Consider the following 7,992-nt stretch of genomic DNA (forward strand, 5'->3'; position numbering starts at 1 on the left):
AGATATGGTGGTTATCTGTTCTGGTGCGTTGGTTGACAATTTGTATACTCTTAATCCAATACTTCCCACGATGCAACAAATAGAAATTAATAACACATCTTCTAATTCTAATAAGAGAAAGCAATCTTCGGAATGAACCAAACATATCTTTGGCACTAAGGTTGGGTCATATTAACTTGAGTAGGATTCAAACGTTAATAGCCGATGGACTTTTTGATTCATTGGTGGTGGAAAACTTTCCAACTTGCGAGTCTTGCTTGGAAGGAAAAATGACCAAGAGGCCTTTTAAGACAAAGGGGTATAGAGCCAAAGAAGTGTTGGAATTGGTTCATTCTGATTTGTGTGGACCTATGACTATCCAAGCAAGAGGTGGTTTCTAATATTTTCTCTCTTTTATATACGACTATTCGAGATATGGGTACATTTACTTGATGCGCCGCAAGTCTAAGTGCTTTGATAAGTTTAAAGTGTAAAAGGCTGATGTGGAGAAACATCATGGTAAAAGTATCAAGACACTACGGTTAGATCGTGGTCGAGAGTACCTCTTAGGAGAGTTTAGGAATTACTTATCAGAGGTCGGGATTCAATTCCAATTATCTGCACCTGGTACACCCTAACAGAATGGTGTGGCGGATTGAAGGAATATGACTCTTATGGAAATGGTTAGATCAATGATGAGTTATTCAGAATTACCAAATTCGTTTTGGGGATATGCTTTGGAAATGGCAGTGTACATTGTGAACTTGGTACATTCTAAGTCAGTACCCTCTACTCCCACAGAATTATGGAATGGGCGTAAGCCTAGTCTGAAACACATTCGGATTTGGGGTAGTCCAGCACATGTGCTGAAGGGAGACGCTGATAAGTTGGAATCATATACAAAAGTTAGGAGAGTCTTCGGACTTGATCCCTGGTAAACATAAAGCTGATCCCTGGACATATGATGAAGCACTCTAAGATCAAGATGCGGCATCTTGGCAAAGTGCAATGAACTCTGAAATAGAATCTATGCATTCTAATCATGTTTGGGAGCTTGTAGAACCACCAAATGGTGTAAAAGCCATTGGATGTAAATGAGTCTACAAAAGGAAAAGAGGAACAGACGGGAAGGTGGAAACCTTTAAAGCAAGACTTGTTGCGAAGGGGTATACTCAGAAAGAGGGAATCAATTATGAGGAAACTTTTTCACCGGTAGCCATACTTAAGTCTATCCAGATTCTTTTATCTATTGCTGCTCATATGGATTATGAGGTTTGACAAATGGATGCCAAGACAATTTTCCTTAATGGAAGTCTTGAAGAAAATATCTATATGAAGCAACCAGAGGGATTCATTGTGAAGGACAAAGAGCATCTTGTATGTAAGCTCAATCGGTCCATTTATGGACTGAAGAAAGCTTCGAGATCTTGGAACATCTGGTTTGATGAAGTGATCCAGTCTTATGGATTCATTCAGTGTCCGAATGAGTCTTTTGTATACAAGAAAAGTGACGAAAATATGGTGGTATTTCTTGTACTATACGTAGATGACATTTTACTCATTGGTAATAATGTCAAAGTGTTATAAGACGTAAGGGTATGGTTGTCCAAGCAGTTTGATATGAAGGACTTGGGAGAATGTGGACATATTCTTGGGATCAAAGTAATAAGGAATCACAAGAAAAGGATGTTGTGCTTATCCCAAGCTTTATACATCGATATTATCCTAGCTTGTTTTAGCATGCAAAACTCCAAGAAAGGTTTTCTACCTTTTCAGCATGGAGTACCTTTATCTAAAGAGATGTGTCCTAAGACACCAAAGGAGATAGAGGACATGAAGGTAGTTCCTTATGCTTCGGCTGTAGGAAGCCTAATGTATGCGATGCTATGTATAAGACTGGATATCTGTTTTGCCGTGGGCATGGTTAGCAAATATCAAAGTAACCTAGGACATGGACATTGGACTGCTGTAAAGCATATATTAAAGTACCTAAAAAGGACTAGGGATTATATGCTAGTTTACCAGGCAGATGATTTTCTACCTGTGGGTTACACAGATTCTGACTTTCAATCAGATAGGGATAATAGTAAATCAACCACGGGATACATGTTTATTTGGGAGGAGGAGCCATAGTATTGAGGAGTGTTAAGCAGAAATGCGTTTCAGACTCCACCATGGAAGCTGAGTATGTGGCAGCCTCTAAGGCAGCCAAAGAGGCTGTATGGCTCAGAAACTTCTTGATGGACTTAGATGTGATTCCTGGTTTGCCCAAAGTTATCACAATTTATTGTGATAATAGTGGTGCAGTAGCAAACTCGAAGGAACCATGAGCCCATAAGGCAAGTAAATACATTGAGGACAAGTACCACTAGATATGAGACATCGTAAAACGAGGAGAAGTTGGTAATGGAAATCACCGTTTAAGGGGTAATAATTACATAGCTTAAGGAAACCCTACTTCTATAAGAAGCTACAGTGCCAAGCCCTAAAAATGCTGCATCTCCTTATCTCTTCGTGCCTTCTTCCTTCGATCTCACCGCTCCCTCGCCACTCCACCCGATCTCGCCGACGGACTCAGCTCCGACGCACGCCCGCAACTGTTCGCCGACGCCTGGTTGCGAGACGAGGCTCCGGTCTCCTCCTCGCCTGATCATAGGTCTCATATGTGGCGTTCTCCTTCGAAACGCCGCTTCATGCAAGGAATCTGCGGTCGGGTGAGCAGATCTGGGTTTTGTGGACGCCGAAGATTGAATCGCCTGTTCTAGAGCTCGATGTTGGTCGAGGATTTGCACTCCAAGAAGATATCTCATCTTCCCGAGCCTTAGAGCAGAGCCGATTCCGTCGGGCTTCTCTTTGCTGATTGTGGAGGTTCCAACATCAAGGTATGTTGAGTTGTAGATTGCCTCGATTAGGTTTCTGTGACCATGGATCTGTGATTTGAAGCCATGAATGAGAGGTTGGACTGATTGAGGGTTGTTCCTGGCAGTGGCTCACTGTGAGGGGCTCGACCACAACCTCCAGTAGGTGTTCTTCATCCGTGACTCATTGGGTAAGGTCTCTACCACTTTAGATATTAGGTCTATAGACCTAGGTGATGGATTCGGTTAGAATTAGGTGCTGATTAAGGTGATTGTAACTGTTTGTAGCTTTGTAGAAGCATTGGATTTCAGGTCTGATAGCGAATCCTATATTGGGTGAGGGGATCAGATATGAAATTGTTGGAGGTGATTAAGGTATGTTCTCTTTAGGTAACGAATTATGTTGATCCTGTTAGAAATTAGAAGTTTGTTATTCTTATTCTCAGAAGATTGATAGCTGTAGGTTTGGTTAAAGAATGCGATCATTTTGTACTGTATCAGTTTATATGGAATAAATTCATGTTTGGAATTCCTAATGGTGATCAAATTCGGCTGGGAATTGTGTGATCTGCAGGCATAAATTAGGGCTTGGGATTGGTTTTGAGTAGATCAGTGTGGGTTTTATTTGAGTAATGAATGAGCTTGGATTAATTATTCTGTCTCATATATTGGATTAGCTAAAGCCGATACGTTGACGCAGGACTTTGATCAAGGCGGGTGTCGGGACAAAGTGGACATCGGATTTAGCCTACATTTAGAGGCAGGTACTTCTTGACTTACTTCTGTAGTTATTATTCTTGGTGCATGAGTAGTTCGGATAAAGTAGAGTTTACCTTGACTCCACTTGTATTATTTCTTGTGCTTGATACTTTATCCACTCAATCTTCGAGATGCTCACATTTGTATCTATACAGTCTCCCGTTGTTATCCTTGATAACTAGCAGATACTGGACACTCTGTTTACCTGTTTGACTACTGTTTATTTATGCTTAGTATTGAGCATGCGGCTTCATGTAGCATACCTGATTTCTGTTATATATATATGATGACCGTTGCATTGTTCGCATCATGTCATTGCATGCATTGCTGGTGATTTTGGCTCCCTTGTGGTTGAGACGGTCGTCGGCCAAGGCCGCACGCTCGGCCACTCATGGGTAGTGGTAACTAGAGCATGCCTCATGTCCTGTCGTGCCCCCCACTCTCACACTCATGGGTAGTGATAGCTGGAGTCGCGAGCAGCAGGGACCCCCGTCGTAGACGTAGCTATTTAGCTACTATGCAACTGTCCCCTCGGCCACTCGAGAGTAGTGGTAGCAGGAGTGGTGTAGTATGTCATTGTCCCGACCTCTCGTCCATACTAGGGTCGTGGTACTTGAGGGGTGGGCGGGACTGACCATCCGTGCATACGCTATTTTTGTTGGGTTCGTCGGGCCGCGAAAACCGCTTTTTCGCATCGCGGAAACCCCGAGTCACCCAAAGCCATGGATCTCGTGCAAAGATTCGTAAACAAAACTTTTCGAAAAACTTTTTCTTGTACGAGTTTGTAAAAACTTTAGATCTACACTAAGGTTAAGATCATTACCCTTGTAGCGAAGCCCTTCGTGTTCCCGCTCGTCCAAGAAGTTGCCGGATCTCTAGACCGTCAAGCGTCGGTCCTCTAGAAGTATCCACACGAACAATTCTTGATGGAGAAAACCTAAACAAAGGTGTGCTAGCACCTTGATAGGTCACGGCAAGGAAGAGGAGGGAGAGTAAGGAGAGAACTCAAGGAAGAAGAAGGAGTTACACCACTTGAATGGAAAAATGAAAATCCCACACAAACACAAGTGGCCGGCCACTCTCAAAAACCTCCCAAATTAATTGCATTAATTGTAATTAATATGAAGCCATTAAAGAGAATGGCTTTGTAACTTCCATGAGGTGACACCCATGATGATGTGGAACATCATTATTGGTCCACCTAATGCCAACTCACCAATGAGGTGGCAAAAGGTCAAGTCAAAATTGACCTTTGGTCTTCCTTCTCAAGTCAAGTCAAACTTGACTCAATCTCTACCATGGTTGATCTAATCTAACCATTTGATTCTAGCCAACTTAATATAATGAATCTAATTCATTAAATTAAATTGATTCAATGAGTCAAAATCTAAATTAGACTCATTGAACACATGAATCAACTTGAGTCGAACTCAAGTTAGCCCAATTAGGATTACTCTTAATCCAATTTGATTCATCAAATGAATCTAATCCTCTTGGTTCATCATATGAACCTAATCTCCATCTAATTGTCCTAAGTGTGTGACCCTATAGGTTCTTGTAACGTTGGCAATGCCCTAAACTCATTTAGGAGCATAAGTAATGAGCGGTATCTAGCAACACATCATTACTACCCAAGTTACAAGAATGTCGAGATCAGACATCACCTTGTGACTACTAATTGTGACTCCTCACAATATATGAGACATTGTCCTTCTATCCTAGACATCTAGATTGATCAATATAAGGCATAGACCGTGTCATCCTCAAATCAATCTAAATCTTGAACTCCAAGTAGACTCACTCGATCAAATGAGCTCAACATCTAATGTTGACTCATTTGGGCATGACCATGCACTTAGTAGTCTCACTCTATCAAGAATATTGATGTTGCTCCCGTCATATGGGAGGGATAGATCCCATCTACATCACTCACATCCCTCTGCATAATTTATTACATACCCGGTAATCGCCTTTATAGTCCACCCAGTTACGGGTGACGTTTGACGAAACCAAAGTACATAACTCCTTATGTAGGGATCCATGGTGACTTCAAGTCAAAGGACTAATAGTCATACTAATAGTCACATGAGAAAGTATATGACACTCATATAACGATCCATGATACTTTCTCATGGCGGGTCATTCAGTATACATTCTCCAATGTATACCCATGTGTCAGCTTGATATCTCTATATCCATGACTTGTGAGATCAAGTCATCGAGCTGACCTACATGCTAGTCTTATTGCATTAACATTGTCCCTGAATGTTAATACTCGACTAGGAATGATTTAGAGTAGTGTTCCCTATATCATCTCACTATCGATTCAACTAATCGATTGATATAGGTATGAACCTTCTACTCAAGGACGCTATTATACTTAGTCTATTTGGCACTAATACAAACAAGTATAATAACCAAACAAATGCCTTTATTAAAATACAAGAATATGATACAATGAGTCCATACAATCATCAAATGATTGGCTCTAGGGCTCTAACTAACAATCTCCCACTAGCACTAGTGCCAATCAGTATAGGCTCTAAGGCCTAATGACCTAGTGTGACCATCATGCTTCCTCTGTGCCAAAGCCTTGGTCAAGGGATCTGCAATGTTAGCCTCTGTAGGTACTCTGCAAATCTTCACATCTCCTCTGTCGATAATCTCTCGAATGAGATGGAAGCGCCGTAGTATGTGCTTGGTCCGCTGGTGTGAGCGAGGTTCCTTCGCCTGTGTTATAGCTCCATTGTTGTCACAATAGAGCTCAACTGGATCAGCGATGCTAGGAACCACCCCAAGTTCAGTGATGAACTTGCGGATCCAAACTGGCTCCTTTGCTGCCTCTGATGCAGCAATATACTCGGCCTTTGTTGTAGAATCATCGACTGTCCTGCTTGAACTCTTCCACTCACGGCACCACCATTTAAGCAAAACACGAACCACATTGCGATCGGTAATCATCCGATCGATGCAGGCAGCATCACCGTAACCCTTCGATTAGCTCAGTGCCTCCATATATCAAGAAATATTCTTTAGTCCCGTAAGTACTTAAGAATATTCTTGACCGCTATCGATGACTTTCGGATCTGACTATATCTGCTCGTCATGCTCAAAGCATACGAGACATCGGTCAGTACATAGCATGGCGTACATGATCGATCCTATGGGTGAGGCATAAGGGATCGATCCATGCGATCTCTCTCCTCACTAGAAGAGGGACCTTGAGTCTTGAAAGACTCACGCTATGTGACATCGGCGAAATCCCTTCTTGGAATTACGCATGGCAAACCGAAGGAGTACCTTGTCAATGTATGCACTCGACTTAGGCCAAGCAATCTCTTAGATCTATCTCTATAGATCTGTATCCCTAGAATGCGGGATGCCTCACCTAAGTCCTTCATTGAGAAGCAACTCCCTAGCCGGTCTTGACAGATGAAGCATAGGGATGTCCTTCCCAATGAGTAGTATGTCATCCACATACAATATGAGGAAGACAACTATGTCCCCTACAACCTTCTTGTAGACACAAGGCTCATTCGGTTCTTGATGAAAATCAAGAATATTCCATCATGAATGAAGAAAAGATAGATGCTTTAGTCCATAAATTTGGACCTAGCCGAACACTTACTAGTATGCTATAGATCTACATAACCCTCAGGTTGTGTCATGTACACATCCTCGAGTAGGTTTCCATTCAGAAACGCGGTTTTGACATCCATCTGCCATATCTCATAGTCATGGTAGGCTGCAATAGCAAGCATGATCCGAATGGACTTAAACATCGCTACTGGAGAAAAGGTTTCATCATAGTCAATACCATGAATCTGCTTGAAACCTTATGCTACCAAGCGACCCTTATAAATAAGTCCATCCATGTCAGTCTTTCTCTTAAAGACCCACTTACACCCTATGGGTTTTACCCCTTCAGGTGGATCAACCAAAGTCCATACTTGGTTGGTGTACATGGATTCCATCTCGGATCTCATGGCTTCTAGCCATTTCTCAGAATTTGGTCTCATCACAGCTTCCTGATAAGTGGTAGGCTCATCCTCTATGAGCACAACGTCATCATGGTCAGACAAGAGAAATGAGTATCTCTCAGGCTGACGACGCCATCCCTAGATGGGTATTCTACTTGAAGCGGTTGTTGTTCCTCAACTCCTTGTGGAACAACATCATCCTAACACTTTGTGGTTCTAGTTCAATTTCCATCGTGGCATTAGTGCTATTGTTCGCATCTTGAACTTCTTCAAGATCGAACGCGCTCCACTAGTCTTTCTAGAAACAAAGTCCTTTCTAGAAAGACCCCAGCCACAACTATCTTGTGCCGACTGGAATGTAGAAGTAATATCCTTAGTTTCCTTGGGATATCCGATGAAATAGCACTTGTCGGTTT

Source organism: Zingiber officinale, chromosome 11A (genome assembly GCF_018446385.1).
Source record: "Zingiber officinale cultivar Zhangliang chromosome 11A, Zo_v1.1, whole genome shotgun sequence".
NCBI classification, from domain to species: domain Eukaryota; kingdom Viridiplantae; phylum Streptophyta; class Magnoliopsida; order Zingiberales; family Zingiberaceae; genus Zingiber; species Zingiber officinale.